General features: G+C 36.1%; 1 protein-coding gene and 1 non-coding gene across 3 annotated transcripts in view; one reads left to right on the forward strand and one right to left on the reverse strand.

The window, feature by feature from the left end:
• CNTN6 (contactin 6) overlaps positions 1-21,431 on the reverse strand; it is a 292,999-nt gene that overhangs the window by 189,347 nt on the left and 82,221 nt on the right. The gene's annotated exons all lie outside the window — the stretch shown is intronic.
• On the forward strand, positions 3,129-3,234 carry LOC118527827 (U6 spliceosomal RNA). Its single transcript, XR_004913277.2, has one exon. It is a non-coding gene; the product is annotated as a U6 spliceosomal RNA (small nuclear RNA).

The following is a 21,431-nucleotide window of genomic DNA, read 5'->3' on the forward strand; positions in this document are numbered from 1 at the left end:
TGCCTCATTTAAAAAAATAAAAAAACAACACACAAAAACTTATTTGGCTGCTGAACAGTGGGTACAGGTTCTTATGTAGAATATAGAAAGTTACAGTGATGTGTCCTCTAATAATGTAGAAATAAGATTATGCTGAAGGTGAGAATAGTAAGATTCAATATATAATGAATGAGATAAACTATCTGTCAAAATAGCCCCAGGGGTTGTCTATAAATATGTACCTGAAAAGGTCTGGGAATACCTAGGGTTCCTTAAGGGGTAAACTAAGAAGGCAGAACTACAGTACGTCTAACCAAAGGTTGTTAAGTCTTAATCAGGTACATGTTACCATGCACGAATAAAGAGTCCATTAACAACATAAAAATGTCTGCACAGACCCAGACAAGAAAAGCAAAAAGGTAAGAATTCGGCAGTGTTTTTATAGTACACTTCAGGCAGGAGAGATTTTAGCATGACAACTAAGACAGTAACAATACTAATGCTGATTATGCATTTAATGGGTGTGGCAACTAGTCTTAAGCGCTTATTTAGGAAAAAATTAAACTTGCCCAAAGGAATGTTTGTTCTTTGCCCAAGGATATAATCTGTATTCCTTGGAATGTCGTGATAATGTATGTGATAAGAGTGTCTATTTACCTGGGGCCTTGGGCCATGCCAGATAGTCAGTGTCCACAACGTGATCCATGGTGGGTGCTTTGGGCTACACTGCACAGTCTACAGTAACAATGTGGTTTATGGTGCAGTGTGTGAAAGGTAAGGGGAAGCTTGGGCTTTGTGGTATCAGCTTGACCTCTGAAGTGGCTTGGGACTAAGGTAAACCACATGGGCAAATCAACCAAATCTACATGATTGAGCATCAAAAAAACCTAACATCAGGACTCAAGTGAGCTTCCCTGCATATTGCCGTACGTCTTCCCTGGGAGAAGTAAGCAGTGTCTGCACATCTGCTAGGAGGTACAACTGGAAGCCCTGCATCTGGGCCTTTCCTGGGCTCTGCTCTATGTGTCTCTGCCCTTGGCTTATTTGAATCTGTATCCTTTCGTTGTGATAAACCATAACAGGGAATATGAGGGCTTTGTGTTCTGTGAATCCTTCAAGGGAATGATCAAGCTTGAGGGTGATCTTGGGATCTTGAGAACTTGCAGATAGTATCAGAAGTGAAGATGGTCTTGGGGATTCCTAACCTTTGCAGTACATTACACATACAGTTTAGTACGCATAGCTAATCCATGAAGTTCATAATCACATAGCTAAGAAGTAGCAAAGGTAAGGTCTGAACCCAAGAGTCTGACTGCTAAGATCATACATTTATCACTTTGCAGTACTCCCCACCAGCACAGAGAACAATAAGGATGGTACTTTGTAAGGGACAGGGAGAATTTATAAGGCTTCACTGTAACTCTAACAAGTAACTCTCAAGGCATTTCAGCAGACAGCCTCACCTCTGCTGCCCCGCCCGCCCCTCCCTTGTGGTGTATTCAATAAACTTTTATATCCTTAAAAAAAAGACTATCCATATTTCATGCTGACCAACCAACTTCCTGATACATAATTGTTTTAAAATGTGGGTTTTATTATTATTTAGGTATAATGAGGACAATTGATTGGGAGATGGCTGCCACTGAAAAGACAGTTCCCAAGAGGAGGGGAGATGCCACATCATGCAAGGCCACACAAGGGAGTATTGGGGCCAGTCAGGAGGCAGAGGGAAATGTAGGTAAGAGTGAAGGAACAGGCAAGGCCGGTTAAGAAGTCTTAGGATGGACTAGTTTCTATAATTTCATCAGCCTCTGGAGTGTAGGGGCTATCCCTAATTGTTTGGTACTTGGCTCTGGAGCCATCCAGGCAGGGGAATAGGGCCAAAGTGTAAGACCCAATATAGGAGTGGTTGGAATTATGGGGTCTGGATTGGTTAGTCTGCACATGAAAGACCACTCAAAGGTGAGTCCTTTAAAAATGAAGGGGGGGGAATCGGAGGGGGAGACGAACCATGAGAGACTATGGACTCTGAGAAACAAACTGAGGGTTCTGGAGGGGAGGGGGTTGGGAGGATGGCTTAGGTTCTGGAGGGGAGGGGGTTGGGAGGATGGCTTAGCGTGGTGATGGGTATTAAAGAGGGCACGTTCGGCATGGAGCACTGGGTGTTATATGCAAACAATGAATCATGGAACGCTACATCAAAAACTAATGATGTAATGTATGGTGATTAACATAACATAATAATAAAAAAAAAAAGGTGAGTCCTTTAATATCTGTAGGAATTGGCTAGCCTTGGCAGTCTCTCCACGTCCAGCAACACTCAAGATGGCAAAGTATCAGAGATACAGAAAATAAGAAGCCATGATTAATACAATAATCCATAATGCCAGGTAGCAAGAAAAAAGGAATAGGGCATACATTCTTAATGGGGTCAATATCAATCCCCAAAGAAGTAAAAATTGGCTTCAGGGTGTAAACTGTTACTTTTTATGTATAAAGCACAAGAACACATATATTATATAAACAGATATACAGCATATATGGTATTAAACCTTCATGGGTAGATCACTAAAAGGGCATCTTTGTGGAAATAGGAGAGTGATAATGAAATACAAGTTGAGAAAGACTAGTATAGAGTATCTTGGATAATGGATGTAAATACTGTACTAAATGAAAAATAAAACAATCCATTATAATAATATATTATTAATATATTGGTACAATATATTAATATAAACTATTATTTTTATATTTATATATAAATATCTTATGAATTTGCTTAGCAAGTGTTTATCCATAAAGACATGATCAACTCTAATGTTTCTGTGCTAAGAAAACCAAATCTCTAACTCCATAGAGCTGAGAATGAGACAGAAATGTAATGACTACAACTCCATGATGTTCTGTTTGGGTACCACCACTCCTCTAGGAGATTTCCTGTCTTCTCCCTCTAAAATATCAATAACGTTATAAAGACATCTTATAAGACAGAAATTTCCACTTTTAAACAGTCTAGGGGGTCATGCTCACCAAGAGTTTGCTGATCTTAAATTGGCTCAAGAGGATTTCTGGATGAATTGTTCTTTTCTCTTTTTTAATAATTTCTGCTGGATCTGAGGGAATAGGGGAGGTAATAAGAAATGCAGTGGTCAGTGCCCACATTGACAGAATGAAGTAAAATTGGCCCGATACAGAGAAAATTATCATAGAGCCTACAGAAGGATGACACAGGTTTTTGAGGCATTCCGTTTTTTTGTTTTTTTTTTTTAATTGAGAAAAGACATGAGAAATTCCCTGGGGCGATAGAAATGTTTTATATCTTGTTTTAAGTGGTGGTTTCATGGTGAGTACAATTATTAAAACTCATTGAACTGAACACTCAAGATCACTGTATTTTATTGAATATTAATTATACTTTGACTTTTTAAAATGAGTGCAGTGGGAAGACTGAATGATGACTTAAATCTGAGGTTTACAGGGTTGATTCCTTCATATATAACTAAGTTTGAGCAAATAGAGAACTAACCATAAGCTTGTTGTATTTTATGTAACAGATGAAACTGCACTGGAAAATCACATTATTTGTAAAGTGAATCATAGAGTTCATGAAAAAATGGAGGCCCAGAGAGGAAGGTAACTTTATAAATATAGCAACCAGAAGAAGAGTAACATTAAAGAAACAATATTCAAGAATATGCACTGATTGTTCACCATATGCTAGGTACTATATTAGCATTTCTAACTTTTTATTTAATTTAATGTTCATAACCTAACAACTGACCTGTGTGTATTCCTAGAGGCTGTTTGTAATCCACTAAGGATAAAATTACCTATAATAGTAAAAGTAAGATAGTCTCAGTGAAAGAGATGTAGTGAACAGAGTGTGAGAAGAGACATATAATATAGTGAAGAGTTTGAGGGTCTGAGTTTGTATTATAATTTTGCCACTGATTGTGTGACATAAAATATGTTAACACTCTGAAGCCTAGTTTTATCTGTAGAATGAGGGGGTAGAACACATCTTGGGGGTTATTTTACAGCAAAGGTGGTAGCCCTCTCTGTTCTGTTAGCTTAGTAGACATTAATACTCAATCACAGAATTCTTTCCCATTGAGTTCATATTTGCCACCAAGGGATTCTCATTGCAGTCAGTACAAAATGTTGGTAATCACAGCTAACTGATGTGGAGTTAAGTTGGAGAAGACAATATATCACCAGTTCAGGTATAGATAATCTGAATTTCCTGGCTCCAAAAGTCAAAAACTGTTACTTAGATTATTTTATATATCCATTCATTAAACAGATACTTGCTAAGTGTGCTCAGAATGTGCAAGTCAACGTGGTAGGCACTTTCAAGGATACTGAAATAAACTGGACAAACCCAAAGGAGTTAGAGGTTAGCAAATGTGATGATGCCTCTACATCTTTTCTACAAAATAAGGTGGACAGTGATAACTGCAGAGAAGGATGTTTAGAAATGAGGTTGTGTGAGAGTGAGTGAGTGTGTGTGTGTGTGTGTGTGTGTTAGGGGAGGGGCAAAAGAGTTCACAGGAGACAGTGATTTGGCTGCATTTTGTTATTTAAGTCATCAAAAATCATATACTTGGGTCACAAGGCTGTTGTAAAATCCTAAGATGGGTATGATAAATTCTGGTATAATATATCAACTTTAGCTACACCAGGTTACATGGCAGTCAACCCATGCTGAGTCTTGCCTTTTACTGCAAATACCTTTTCCAGCCTCTTCCTACATCACCTACAGATCCCTGCATGCCAAAGATGTCCTGCCAGATTTGTGATACCAATTGAATGAAGTAACTCAAGCCTATTCTAGACTGATATGCAATCACACATGTGCACAGAAAAAGAACCCAAAACTAAAATTAACCTATCCCTAAATGCCAGGGAATTTGGCCCATAAAAGAAAACTGAATTGAGATACCTAATAGAAAAGCATTGGTAACAATTTCACATCATATTTTTCTACAGAAGTTTGGGAGGAAGCCTACCATTCTCCAGGAGATAACTGAATATTCTCCTCTTCTAAATTTAAATTAAGAATTTTAATTGAATTTATGATCAATATTTATATTGGGTACTTTCCAGTACTTTCCAGTAAAAATATTAATTTTTACTCTTATAAGGTACAGCCATTTCTCATTTTTCATTTTTAGTTTCATTGAAATAGAAAGCATTTTAAGGGGTGCCTGGGTGGCTCAGTTGGTTAAGCATCTGCCTTTGGCTCAGGTCCTGATCTCAGGCTCCGTGCTCAGTGGGGAGTCTGCTTCTCCCTCTCCCACTGCCCCTCTGTCCCCCCTCCCACCTTGTGCTCTCTGCTCTCTCTTATGATCTTTCTCTCAAATATATTAATAAAATCTTTGAAAAAATGAAAAAAAAAAGATTCTTAAAAACCTCAACTGATTTTTTTTTTTTTTTAACCAAAATCTAGTCCTAAGAGATCACAGAAAAACCAAATGTACAATGGAATGGCTAATTCTGTATATCCTGAAATCTTTGAATTTTTTTCTAATATTATCAAACTGTAAACTTTCAAAATGTTATTATCAACTCCTGGAAATTCTAAAGGAATAAAATTCTTGCTAATCCCATAAGCAGAATATAAGAACCATCAATATTTTTGGTACAAAATCTTATTTTGGGGGAGGTAGTTTGTAAGAAGTGGTGTCTTATAGAAGTCTTCAGTCCTTTCTGGGGAAGAAGAGAAAGATAAACATGAAGAAAACTGCCCTCCAGTTCTGAAAGTACATACCAGCTACTGAGTTCATGAAGACTGACTCCTTCCTACCCTCGAGGTGGGGGATAATATTTTTCAGTTGTTCTTGATTGTTGCTGGATTATTCTCCTTGGATTATTGGGTTGTTATTAGGACTTTGGCACGTGTATATGTGGCATGGGGAGTAGGCTGATTGTGGATAAATGAGCACTTGTAAAGGAAGATGAGGAAGAAGAGGAAGGAAGGTTGGTGGCAGTGGGATCCAACAGAGATACATGTTGTCCTCTCAAGGGAGTCGTACGGTGTGGGGCTCCTATTTGGGAAATAGCTGGAAGTACTAAGGTAAGGGTCATCATAAGAGGCCTCAGGAACCTCATGGGGTCAGAGATAGATTGCCCTAACCAACTGTGCAGATTTTGTGTTCCAAAGAACAGCCACACACTGGATCTTTGTTATCTAGGTGGCCAGGGACTGATACAGCAACTGCACAGTGACCCATACTTATAAGGACTCCATACAATAACTTATGAACAAGGGACCCTGCATTTTCATTTCTACCTTGGCCTCCCAAATTATGCAACCAATTCCGAGCAGGAGCAATGCTGGATCCCTACCACCAATCTTCAGATCACCCCACCCTCCCTACTGCTGTCCCCATGAAAACTACAGGACCAAAGGTAAAACCAGGCAGCTGCTGGGCTATAGGAAAGAAACTACAAAATTATACTTGGGGAATAATATGAGGACTTGATATGAGGAAATGAAACCTTTATAGCCTGACACCATGGCCCATAACTGTGTATATAACATACTATATCTTCTATAAAAGATCAAGTGAATACTATTTTTATGAAGAAGGATTTTTGTACAACATACACAAACTTTAATTATTTCATCTCTGTTGGCTTCCACAACTCAAAGGAATGTAAAGCATGGTAGAAAAGGAAAAAACAATTGTGTGTGTGGATAGAACTGATTGGCTACCAAAGAAGTACTTCACTATATATTAGGCAGCTTTTTGAGCTTGTGTAGCTCCGCGTGGAAGGCTTTTACTTTAGGGGGAAATCAACCATTGAAACTGATCAATGGGGAAGACCATGAATTGTAAAAACAACAACAAAGGCTTTTTCAAGTTATTCTATGTGGATAAAGTAGGTAAACCTCACATTGAGGCATTTATGAGGACACATTGGCCTTACCTCTTCACCTGCCTTGATTGGTTTCACCCCTCAACTTTTTCTTTTGCTCTTAGGCAATGTGAAAAAGACCTTTATATATGACAAGATTTCTTTTATATGTGTATTTGCACAGGAATAAGGGGGAGAAATCACACTGAAAAGCGCAGTTTATCATACCTCTTTCCCCCCCTCCTTTATTTTAATAATAAGACTAGATTGAATGACTTCAGAAAGGCTACTGAGTGGGGCAGACATTTAGCCAGTGCAACAGGGGCTCCACACTGTAAAAGGTCTCCTGCCAGCAAGACTGAGCAATGCTTCTCGCCACAGCCAAGTTCAGGTTGTCTTTTCCACTCAGAAAGCTAAATTAGGAGTTAAGAGGTACCAATTTAGCTTTTCATGCTGCAAATAAAAGATGAAAGAACCCTAACTCACAGGAAATATTTAAAAAAAAGAAAAACACCTAAGTGGAAAGCAGGGTGGCTAAATGACTTGCATTTGGATTTTATTTTGCTGCTCATGCCGTAAGACTCGATATTTTGGTCATTCTAAATTAAAGATGTCTTTGTGAAAGTTTCCCAAAATGAGCAAAATGAAACAGGTCATTTTCTCTCCTGAGTAATTCTCATAGAGTAGGTGGAATTTGTGAAGCCATCTGTGAAAATTGGGTTTGTATTGACAAGAAGGTCTGAAGGTATGAAACATTTTCATATATAAACATACATCTGCAAATCTCTTTTCAAATGATAGGTAACCCTCCCAGGAACACCAACCATCTTTGTGGTTCAATTCTGACACCCTTCTGGGTGAGGCTCAAAATGATTTCTTCTACAAATACATAGAAATAACTCCTTTTTATTTTAATTTTTATTTTTTCTTGAGAATTTGGTATCTGTAATCTCTTCCATTTCCTTCAATATACTACTAACATATATACAAATATCTATCTTCTACATTAAATAATAAATACTTCTAAGACAAAAATCAGCTTATTCGCTTTTATATTCCTTCTATTATTTGGTGCAGTGCCTTAAAGTTGGCAGATGAATCAAATTGATATTTGTTAAATGAATGAAAATAACACAGGCCTGAAATTTATTGATAAGATTACGTCTCTAGGAACTAGAAAATAGTAAGGACAAAAAATAGTACATAGTTCCTAATTTATGCAAGTCTATTTTCTTAATTTATATAATCCTCATAAAACTTCATGAGATGTCATTATTAATATTTCAGTGTTTCAAATAAGAACAGTGAAATACGGAGATTAAGTGATTCAAGTGTACAGAGCAGCAGAGCAAGGATTTGAACGAATGCAGTCTTCAGTCTGTGCTTTTAATTACTATACTATATATAGCTTTTCTAACAGATTATATTTATTGTGTCTGTTGTAAGTGCTTTATAGGCACTAATTCATTTCTATCATGAGTTCTGTTTAAAGAAGCTGGCTATATGCCAGGATGGGATATATTAGCACCTTAACTGGCCTTTAGCAATATCAAACAAGGCTCAGAATTTTATACTTTTGTGGTTTTATTCTAATGCAGTGGTTATCAAAATGTCCATTGAGAACCCCTAGGGGTTCTTGATTGCCTTTTAGATTAAGTGTGCAATCAAAGCTTTTCTTGTTACCAAAGTGTTTTGTACTTTTCTGTTCTTTTTCTCTTCACATATGCTAAAAAACATTCTTTTTAAACAAATGGTTTTCATTGTGGAAGAGATAAGAATCCTTAAGTGTAAAACCTATAGCAAATAAATATAAAATTAAAAAGGAAATCATGGATCAGCTTCCTAAATTCAACAATTTTAAGCAGAAGGTGTTTTGATGTACTGTATCCCATAGGACTCGCTCTATTAACTAGCAAGCCATATGAAATTCCTTATTAGATAAAAATCTAAAAAGCAATGATTATTCCACAAATTTTAGGAATGATTCTTTACTGTCTAACTTTCTCTAATACAATGATGATACTTTAAGTGTGTGTATATATATATATATATGTATTATTTTAAACCATTCCTGGTAGAGCTACTTACTGATCTAATCTATACCAGAAGTATATTAATGTAATGCTAAAGCAAGCACTAGTTGTTTCTGATTCTATAAACATAAACAACATAATCTTATATATTACTATTAACTTTACAGTCTCATGTGATTCCCTAATTTGAACTTCTCGTGAAAAATACCAAGAGTGAAAATGTTCTAATAAATAATACATCATTTCATAAGATTTGCTGTATACATATATGCTTAATTCCTAGGCTTTGTAAGTTTCATGTAGTTTGCAGTTAGCTGTTTGAATTATATCCCAGGACCATTGAAATAACTATTACATATTTTCAGATATTCATAAGGAAAGTCATCATTATAGTCCAGTGAAATCAGTATATTATGGTACTGTAGTACAACTAGTTCCAAATTTGGGCATTATTATTATCATTATTACTTTAACATGAATTTGTGTTCTTCAAATATGGCATTAACATAAAAATAAACATCTGGCTTCATGGGCAAATATCCACCATTACATTAAAGGAAGGTATCTTTGTGATATTTACTGAATTCAAAGCACACTCTTCTCAATGAAGCATTAGAATTTTTGGTACCAGCCACAGCAAATAATTAATAATGAAACTTTTCCACCTACTGTATGAGCATTATCTTCCCTTAAATTTCCAGGTCAGACCTAGATTCAGTGACACATGCTATCTCTTCTGTTGTACTTCTGTAATAATCACTTGGCAAAACTGTCAAACTGCCAGTTGTGAAATAGAACAAGTATGGTGGGAAGACTCTTTAAGATGATCCCCAATGACCTTTCCTTCATAGTCACACCCTTTTGTAATTCCCTGCCCTTGATTGTGGATGGGCCCAGGGACTTGCTTCTTATCAACAAAACAAAGCAGAGTGGATGGAGTGTCACATCCATGATCAGTTACATAAGACTGTAACTTCCATCTTGCCAGAAGAGTGTCTCTATTGATTACTCGTATACTTTATTAAAGTAAGCAGCTGTGTGAAGAGGCCCACGTGGCAACTAACGGAGGGCAGCCTCTGGGCCAAAACCTGCTAGCAGATGAGGCCCTCAATCCAACAATACTCAAGGAATTGAGTCTGCCAACCTTAAGTGTTTGAAAGCAGATCCTTTCCCAGTTGAGTCTTCAGATAAAAACCTAGTCATGCTTGATACCTTGAGTACCACTTTCATATGAGATCTTGAAACCAAGAACCCAGATGAGTTGTGCCCAGAATACTGACCCACAAAAAACTGTGACATGATAAGTGCAGGTTGTTTTAAGCCACCAAGTCTGTGGTAATATTTTGCAGCAACAGAAAATCAATATAGTGACTCAGATACCAGTTCTCTTTAAAAGTTGCCAGAAACAGAATTAGGGATTTGATTCTAGGAGGTACTGTTATTTATAAAAAAGTAAGGAAATTTTATATGAAAATATGTCTAAAATACCTAGAAAATAAGTGACACTGAGGATTATAAAATATGAAATCAAATTGTGTACTGTATAATTAGTAGAATATTGGCCCTTGTGAGACATTTTGGTACTTAAATAATGCTTAAAGAAAAAATATGACCATGGCCAATAACCTGCTTACACCAGCTTTTGATCAACCTACTTCTTTTTAAATTTATTTTCACTAATATTTTTCATACATTTAAAATTACTAATTGACTAATAATAGATATTAAGCCATGGCATCTCTTTGAATCAATGGAATATTTTTAAGTAGAAGAATTTGGCACATTATTATCTTCAGACTCACTTTCTTTACTTTCTTTACTCTGATTTTTATTTCACCACATTAATTTTTTTCTGATGATAATCTTGTTAGGATGATTCTATTTCACTGAGAACTGTAAATTTCAATATTAACTTAGAAGCACGGTATGTTGCCTTTTAAATTCCATGCCCATGTATATAGAATATTTCATCTTGTCCTTTTTAAAATTCACAACTTTAACCCACACATGAAGGACAAAAAAAGACCATGCCTGTGAAAATTGCACCAATGTTTTTCAGCAACTTAAGTCAATGATAAAATAAAAATAAAATAATTATTTGAGATAATACATTTTACGCATTAAACTTGGACTCCTATAGAGCTGATCTTTAGTTGTATCTTTTCAAAAAGCTATACAGTGAATTTCTCCAGGATTACTTTTAAAGAAAGAAATTAAATTGTCCATGCAACACCATTACATATGCAAGAAAAAATATTCACAGATGCATGATAAACATTTCAATTGGATTACACTTTTATAGCTGGAACTGAAATATAATTTTAAGCCACAAGCATTCAGGCATGTTTCATCAATTTTCTGTTCCTTTGCCCATATGAAATGTGTGATAAATGATATAAATATATGCATACTTTGTATATGAGTTACACTTTTGAGGTTAAAAAAAAATAGCCAGAGAAAATGGTAATAGAAATGAGTGCTTATCTTTATTTTAACAAAGACTGCAGATTAATGATATGTTTTAAACTAAGAGAATACTCATTATAACTACATATTTGATCATTGCTCAGGAGAATGAAACTATTTTGAAAGAGAAAAAAAAATCAACAAGACTTGCTGAAAATGAACTACCAAGTAACTATAGTTCTACAATGACTTCAGAGAACATAACATCCTGACATCCATGATTCACCTTTCTAGGACTCTGGAAACAAACTATGTGAAAAGTCTGTTAACTGGAGTACCTCCCTGAAAACTGGAGAAGGAAGATGCTTATCTTCAGACTCTAACCCTGATAAGGAAAATATAATCATTAAAAGTTCTTGCATAGAAACGCTAAGCTTTACTTGTCTCTCTGGGATAATGGGATAAAACATTGAGTAGATTTGTCACCATTCCTAAACAAAAGGCTTAGAAGAGTAGCTGGAAATAATTAAGGAGATATTAATAGGTGAATGTCAAAAGGTCTTGAAATCATTCAATATACACTGCGTGCTTTGATAATATAAAGCTTTGAGAAGCAGAAGGAAAAGATGTTCTGGGGTGATTGCTGTGGTGACAAGTGTGATGGTGGTGGGGTTGCTGGAGATGAAGGCTGATGGTGGACAGAGATGGTGTTTTGCTATAGAGTGCACACAAATGTGTGCAATAGATACATACTGAATATTCAGCAGTCTTTTGTAAATGTTGTTACTAGTTGGATTCTTTATAAAGAATAAGCCCAACTGAGCAGAATAAAATGCTCTCAAATATCAATTTTCCACACTCGTGAATAACCTAGCTGTTTAAGCCATGAATCATTAACATGGCACAAACAAATCACAAGGATAAAGTACTCTGTGTGCAAGACACACACTTAGCTAGAAATAAGTCACCTTGCAAACTCAAAACTGCATAAACATAATGTTTGGAGAGACACCTATACACATAATGTTTACAAGTAAGATAAGTTTGTGTCTCAACAAGATGTAGCCCAAATGTTTAGATGTTCGTATTTTCAGAGCACTTTAAAAAATAAGAAACAAAAATAAACTCTATATTTCTTGTTGTAAAGCTTTTGTTATTCCTTTGTGTGTGTGTGTGTGTGTGTGTAAAATAAGATAAAATCTCAAAAAACTCCACAAAGATTTGCAATAATAACAAAAGCAGCTCACATAATTTGATGATGCATATATAATCACAATGTTTGAGAAGTGAGTTCCTCCTAATATAACCTCTGTGTAGAAAGAACAACTCCAAGTTTTTCTCCCCTTTGTGAGGGTATGGGTAAGTAAGTGTGTGCAACAATGTGTTTTATTCATTGTGCATCTCTGGAGAAAATCAGGTCACCTTCAGTGATCTTATCAGTCAAAGAAAATAGGACTGCTTCACAGAGCTATTAAAATAGAAGAGAATTAGAATGTATAAAAAGCTTTCAGATGCCAGGATCAAAGGGAAAAAGGTCACAGACTAGGCAGGGATTGTTGCCTTTGCTGAAATTCATGGTTTTGATTAACATGAAGTTGTAAATGGCTATAACGTTGTAAGCAGTCATAATAAAATAAAGTAAGAAAGAAAGGCCAAGGACATTATAGAAATATAGAGGAAAGAGTCAAAAAGAATAATTCTAACAAGTGAAGAAAAATAAACAACTAGAATAGAATTGTAATAACATGTTTTTGGTAATTTGTTTATGATTCACAAAATGCTTTAGCATATACCAGGGAATTTAACCCTCATAAGTGAGGTAGGTATTGTTATCCATACTTCAGAGAGATGGAGACCAAGGTTAAGATGGTATAAATTTGTGCAGGTTCAAAGAACTATTGGCATCAGAGCTACTGTTCTCTTCCAAGCCTTTAAAACAATCGATAAAACACTGTAGGATCTCCACCCATATTTGTTAAATAAATAAGCTTGTACTTAAGCCTATTTTTCTAATTCTAAATCTTATGTTCTTTCCAGTAAGCTGACTCCCTCAGTAAGTGATAAATCTATGCAAAACCATTTCTATTCTATTAAAAACTGTGCTGAGAGAGAAGAAAGTAAAGTATTTAGTAAATGTCTATTTTTAAAATAGAATTAGCTGTAGTAGTATCTTGGGTTACAATGTCCATCTAGGATGGAAAAAAAAAAATGACTCACCTATTTTTGTTGTGACTAATAAGAATATCATAATATTATCACTCAACAGATTATGTCTTAATTACATGTATGGTAATGAATTAAGCACTTTCTATGTGTTAACACAGATAAATGGAAAAGTAGGTATTATGAATACCCATATTTACTTCTCCTAGATTCACTAATTATTGTCTTTCCACATTTGCAGTGTTTTACTCCCTCTTTCTTTTTTTATGTTTCTGTGTTCTTCTTTCCTTTTTTTTTTTTTTTTTTTCCTGAACCATTTGAAAGGCAGTTGCAGGGAACCAACAATTTTTACTTAGGATGAACAAAGCTGGAAAATATTTTGCCAACACTTTTTTGAGCCAACTTTTCTGGAACCAATCAGAGCTGAGATCATAAGAATGTCAAATAGCTCCCGATCTAAAGGAAAACATGCCTAGAGAGAGTTGGTAAGCTAGTTTGCTTCCTTCATAACAAACGGGTAAAGAAGAGCATGGGGCTGATGGCTGCAATAACACAAAAATTTTTCCTCATTTTCAGGCTCTCACCACAGAAACTCTTGGGGCAAGAGCTATAAGGGAACTTTGTACCCAATCACAGGCTCCTTCTTTGGACCTCAGTAGAAGCTCATAAAAAATTACTGTGGTATAATCCTTATTATACAGACAAGGGGAGGGAACAATATCCACTGAAGGAAAGACAAGAAACCCCATTCACATCCTTCACCCCTATCTCTCCTATGGAAGGAAGGCTTCAAACTGCAGGGAGAAGTGCCTTCAGGAAGTGGTGAAAACACATTATAGCTGGAGATAGAAACATAAATAAAACAAATCAAAGCCTATACATCTTTCCCAGAGTTACAACTGGGAAGAGGACAAAAAGACTGGTGCAGCCACATTCCTGAAACCTAGGAACATAGTGTTTGCCTAAAACTGAAGCTTAGTCAGAACAAGAATGCCCCTCCATCACTGCACCCTGAGGTTGAACAGAGGTGAGTGACATCTAATAGTGGAACACAACTTGGGGAGTTTCAAAAACATGTGTAAAGACACTGTTTGAGGTGCAGTGCAAAGAGAAGACCCCAAAGAGGAGAGTGGAATAGACATTGAGAAAAAATTTCTGGCAAACCAATCCTCACCCTAAACACCACTGTCCCAAAGGAAGTTGAAATCAGTGGTACACTGAGGATAATCATAGCAAATCTAAATTCAGTACCTCTCTCAGCTAGATTGACTCAAACTCCCACGTGGGAGGCTTGCCAGAGGTAAAAGAATGCCTACTCCCAGGAATAGAAACTATTTAGTTTCTACTGTTCTGTCCAAGATGTTCAGCTCTCAGCAAAAAATTATAAAGCATAGGAGAAAACAAGGAAAAAAAAAATACTACCAAGGGACAAACCAATCAACAGAACCAGAATCAGATATAACACAGGTACTGGAACGATCACACAGAAAATTTAAAATAACTATGATTAATGCATTAAAGCTCTAATGGAAAACACAGATAATAGGTAACACCAGGAGGATAATTTAAACAGATAGATGGGAAAAATCAATTGGATATGTTAGAAATGAAAAACAATGATAAAGAAAGCCGTCAACAGTCTGATCAGCAGACTTGACACATTTGAGGAAAGAATCAATGAAACTGAAGATAAGTTAATAGGAATCCCTAAACTAAATCATAAAGAAAGAATATCAGTGAAGAAAGCAGAACAGAGCCTCCAAGAGCTGTTAGACAATATCAAACTAACTCAAATGTAATTAGACTCTCATAAGAAAAAAGTGAGACCAGGGCAGAAGGAATACTAATCAGGACTAAAAGTATTTAAGTGAGTCATATTCAAACAGAAAAAAATCAAGACAAACAGAAAGATCTTAAAGACAAACACAGAGAAATAACACATACATACAGAAAAACAAATACAAAAATTTCAGACTTACCTTCAGAAATCATGCAGGTCAGAAGAAAATGGAGGATATCTTTAAAAGGCTGAACGAAAAATCTGTCTACCCACAATTCTATACCCAGTGAAAGTATCTTTCACAATGAAGGGAAAATAAAGATTTTTTTTTTTTAAAGATTTTATTTATTTGACAGAGAGAGACACAGCGAGAGAGGGAACGCAAGCGGGGGCAGTGGGAGAGGGAGAAGCAGGCTCCCCGCGGAGCAGGGAGCCCGATGTGGGGCTCAATCCCAGGACCCTGGGATCATGACCTGAGCCGAAGGCAGACGCTTAATGACTGAGCCACCCAGGTGCCCCTAAAGATTTTCTTTAGACAAACAAAAACTCAAAGAGTACATTGTCAGCAGATCTGCACTAAAAGAAATATTGAAGAAAGCTCTTCAGGTGGAAGGAATGTGATGCTAGACAATCAATATTTGAAACAAGGAAATTAAATGTGCTGCAAATGGTAAAAATGTGATTTATTGCTCTAACGATAAGCTGCAGACTATTACATTTCATCTCTAAATGCCTCAACATTTATTTTCTAATAAAAGGCTATTATCCTTCAATAATCATAATAGTATTATCACAATTGAAACAATTAACATGAATACAGCATTTCATTATAGTCTATATTAAATTTATCCAACTGGCCAAAAATATTTACTCTTTATATCTGATTATGTTTTTCAGGATCACATCAAAATTGCATTTTCAATACAATTTCTTCAGCTTCTTTTAATCTGGAACAGTTCTATGTTTTCTACTTTTACCATATCAAGATTTTTGAAGGGCCTGCACAATGGAGTTTCCCAACCTGAATTCTATGATGGTTTCCTCATGATCAGATTCAGGTTAAACATTCTTGGCAAGAATATGACATAGATGATGTTCTATACATCTTATTCTATTAGGAAGCATGCTATTTCAGTTGGTCCCTTTATTAGTGATGCTGTTTGATCACTTGGTTAGAGTGGAACGTGCATATCTTGCCAGTGGGGAAGTCTCTTTCTCTGTAATGCAGACATAATCTGTGGGGTGATATTTTGAGATTATGAGTAGTGTATTTTATTCCCCAATAAATTATAAACATTTTAACTTCCATCAAAGCTAATATCTATAAATTGGCTTCTACATGCATTGGTTCTATTTTCTTACTTGTCATTTGCTAAATTTAACTTTACTTCTTATTTCTTAAATAAACATATAGTTCAACTAAGATTACAAGTGACATACTTGTCATCGCATTTATAGATATTTCTTTTAACTCTTCATGTACTTGACCAATCAATGGTCATAGACTGTTTCCTCACCTGAAAATACTCTATGATACAACACTCTCTAGCTTGCTTCGTATCTTTGTGGTTTCTACTTCTTTGACACTTTTGCCTGCTAAATATTCTCCATCAGCCACTCTCTTCAACTAACCGGCTTGAATCAAGTTGCCTCACATTTAGTCATGGCACCTCTTTTTTCATCTATGCCCGTTATATTTTATTCATACCCATGACATGATGATTCCCAAATTCACCATGGCTCCAACTCAGCCTTATTCTTTTTTGTTCCATGGGTAGCCCTTTTTGTAGTCCATACTTCTACAGGAATAGTAAACTTATGTGGAATAAGGAACTCATGATCAAACTCCAGATCTGGTTATCTTCCTTCTGCAGAAAATGGTACCACCACGGAACCAAATGCTTCATCAGATACCTGGGAGTCCTCCTTAACATCCTCCTTCCTCTCACCTCTCTACACAATGCCGAGTCCAATTTTTAACCTTTAGATTAAGTCCTCAATCTTTTCAAATAATTCTATTGCTACAGCCAGATTCCTATACCAAACCACTGATATTTTTTTTTTTGCCCTTGATTGCCTTTTAACTCTCATTTTTCCATACAGTCACCATTGAGTGGCCAATGTAGTCATATATCAATATTATATATATATATATATATATATATATATATATATATATATACACACACACACACACACACACACAAATTTGATCATGTCTTTGTTGTTTCTCTCCCCTTTCCTCACCTCCCTCTTCCAGCTGGGAATCACTTAATGACTAGATTGTTTTGGACAAAGGGAAAAATGCAAATTTGCAAAAGGACCTACAAAGTCCTATATGACTTGGTTTCTGCCTCTCCCTGTTGCCTCATCTGCTGTTCTCCCTATTATTATCTGTACTACCTTTCTGTTGGCCTTGAGCTACCTGTGTATCTTTCCACCCAGTTTCTCTGTTGTTTATTTTTGCTTGTGTCCAATCTGAAATGCCTTATCTCCACTTTATCTAATTAATGGTCAATTATTATTCAGATTTCAGAAAGTCAACTCCTCAAAGTAGTTTTATTGAATTCCCCAAAAGAAGTGAGCTTTTCCTATTATAAAACACTTAAAGATAGGCGTCTTTCCATGCACCAATCACAGGTGTGTGTGTGTGTGTGTGTGTGTGTGTGTGTGTGTGTGTAAGGATAAAATTACTGGCCTATAAGCTCTGTAAGGATTGGGCCCATGTCAGTTTTGCTCAGTACTTTACCTATAGCATAGTGGTTGGTATTTTAATTTAATTTTATTCGAGTTTCTCCTGTGTGCCCCTCACTGATTTAGGCACAGGGATTCAGAAGTGAGCAGTCAGAGACATGTGACTAACAGTTGTTGAATGAATGGATGATTAAGGTCTTATGAGGTGACAGTGGACCCTAAAGTCCACGTGAATAGTTACTAATTATACTTCTTACCATAATTATAATCTGGAATATTAAAAAAAAAAAAAGGAGAAGGATTCAGTGATTGTCATTACCATCATTCAATTTATAGGGTCCCATTTATGACAGGAAACCTGACAGGAGAATGTTTTGTGATAGGAAACCTGGGAAGTCCATGAGATGCAGCTAAATAATTTCAATTCGGGGCAGAGTCTACTCTAATGCATAAAAAAAAAAAAGATTCAATTTGAAAACATATCCTACATAGTTGTGTATTTAAAGAAATAATTCTTCTCATTGTCTCTCAGAGGGCATTGTATAGGCTCTCATGCCAATTAAAAGACATTTAGTAAATTGGGTGCCTCTGAAGAGATGTACAAATTTGTTAGCTTTACCTCTGGCTGTAGCTAAATGGACAGGAAATTCTTAGGGGAAAGAATAAAGCCATTGTAAAAGTGAATGTATTGTGTGGGTACCAGAGAAATGTCTCAAGCAGAGATTTGCAGAGAAGACCTGTTTTATAAAGGACTATATTAAATTAAGTAAGTGCTTGGAATCTCTAGAGAGACACTATGGAGATATTTGAATGAGCAAAGTTAAGTAGCAGTGGATGTAGAATTTCCTATTACTGGTGTCGTCTCCAGTGTATTTTACAAGCCCCTTGTGAGGCAGAAATACCTTATGCATCAGAAAATCAGAGAATATCAAAGATAGAAAGGAATTAAGAATTCATAAGTCCAACCCCATTAGTTTACAAATAAAGAAACTGAAGTCTAGAGAAGCTACGTGACTTTTCTGGTGTCAGTAAGGAGAAACATATTTTAGATTGGAACACTGGTACAGTCCATTATTCTAGGCTCCTATCACACACACACATAAAATATTAGGAAAGGGGAACTTCCAGAGACTGTTTTGTTTTTGATCCAATTTTTATGTCTTTGAAGATCTACAAAGGCATTCATTTTGTCAACAAAAAAATAAAATGAAGATGAAAATAATATTACTGATCAAGTAATAAAAAATAATCCCAACAGAAACTCACTGGAAAGCAGTGTGATAAATGGAACATACTTGAGTCTTGGGATTGGACAAATCTGGGTTCCAATCTCAACTGTGCCAGATACTAGGTATGTGAAATTCAAAAGCTATTTAGCTTTTCTTCATTAGTTTCCTCTGTCTAAAAAGGGGATAACAATATCTATTTCCCATAATAGTTTTCTGAAAATTAAATGAAATCATTCATGTAAAGCAGTTAGCACAATATTGGGCACATGTTAGAAAGCTTAATGAAGAGAGCTATTTTTATTGGAGCATTCACACTAAAGTCTATGCAAACTACCAGATGATATAAAAGCATTTAGCATAAGGGCTAGATTTCCAAATGAAGAAGCCAGAGATGAGTCAGTAATAAGCAGAACTGGACTGATTAACTCCTACTGCAAAGAAGAAAGGAGATAATATATACAAGCACTCCCTATATCTATAGCAAGAATGTTAAACTTTTCTAGGTTGAAACAAATAGAGTAATCCTTAAAAATGTCCTCTCCTTAAGGTTTGCCTGGAGTGATGTCACAGCTGGCAGGAAGGCCAGAGGGAAAGAACATCTTCAGATAGGAAGACAAGTAGGTTAAATGAGCAATGGCACAGAGTCAGTTCAAGTGTGATATAAATAGTGCTGAGATCTGTCTCTATTTCGCAAGATGAGACCTTGGCCTGAACCCATCCACTTCTGGAGAAAGATCTTCCAGTAGCAAGACATGTATCTTATGTGAAATGGGCAGAGATTCCTGACTCTGATGATGAATAGCCAAGCTAGACACTAACAGACTAGCAGACTGGAGGCCCAGCTGCCTCTAAATCATTTTAAAAAAGAGACAGCTTGCCTCATGACAGGTCTGTAGATAGAAACTTGTCTTCACTCTGAAGTGTATGAGTTGCTTATCAAAAAATTCAACTATTTTCTATGATCCTCTGGGACATAGTTGATTCAGATTTTAGTGAAACGATTAACATTTTAAAAGTAGGCTTAAGTTGTAAGATACACACACACACACACCACACAAATATGGTTATACCGGCTGTTCCCACTTTTCACAGGAATTCCTGAACATGGTTACAAGGGTACACTAAAGTGGGCACAGAGTACTGAGTAAGGCAGAACAATCTGGATTGGCCAATTACTTACAATGCACTGTTGAAAACTTAATCTATCTCAGTCTCAGTTTCTTCATGTGAGTTTTCATTGTAAAAACTAAATGAGAATATATACAGGCTACTTAGTCTAGAGGCTGGCATGTGGTAGGTGCTCAGTCATTGAGAGTTCACTAATTTTTTGTCTTCTTCCTTCCTTCCTGATACACCGTTTTATGTTAAAAGTCCATTTTTTTAAAAAACATTTTTATTCCTAGTAGTATCTACAGAAGCCAATGTAATCCTACTGTTTTTAGACACCCTCAGAAATTGATGAAAGTGAAGTAGGGTTTAGAGCAATGAAAAATACTATTTTTTAAAGCACCTCTGAGGAAGTAAGTGCAAAGTTGGGAAAGAGAGAAGTATGAATTTCATGTAGTTATTTTTTCTAGAAAGCACAAGGGGAATGAATTTGATGGGAGATATTCCTAAAGTAGCTGTCAACCTGTATGCAGAGATGGTCCAATAGGACAGGGTAGGAGTTCCCACTTCTGAAGACTCAATGGCTATAGTAGGTTTGAATGGTGTGAAATCAGAGGCTAGGTCTTCACTGGAAGGCAGAATATAACTAATAGTTGCTTAGAGATTGGGAGATTTCTTAAGTCAAGAGCATACAGGAGTTGTTTTCAACTGGGAGCACTTCTGCTCCCCAGTGGACTTTTTGAGTCTGGAGACATTTTTGATCATCATGACTTAGTTGGGGAGATATTACTGGCATCCAGTCTGGAGGCCCAGGATGCTGCCAAACATTCTACAACGCACAGGTCTGTCCCATATACCAAAGGATTATCTGGTTCAAAATCTGATTAATTATCAGGTCAACAGCATTGAAGCTGAGAAAACCTGATTTACGGATAACAGATTGATTCTGTAGCCAAAATTTTGAAATGAAATTTTGAAGCAAAATTTTGGGTTATTTTATCTGAATTTTCACAATTCCTCCCATCTCTTTCTGGTACCCATAATTATTCCTTCATTTAAGGTTGGGATTTTATATGTGGTCATCATAACCAGTTAGTATAATGGAGGTGGAGCATGGCCTTTTATCCATTTTAACATTGGATATGTGACTCAGAGAAGTAACATTAAGAAGTAGCCAGC

Source organism: Halichoerus grypus, chromosome 1, assembly GCF_964656455.1.
Source record: "Halichoerus grypus chromosome 1, mHalGry1.hap1.1, whole genome shotgun sequence".
NCBI classification, from domain to species: Eukaryota; Metazoa; Chordata; class Mammalia; order Carnivora; family Phocidae; genus Halichoerus; species Halichoerus grypus.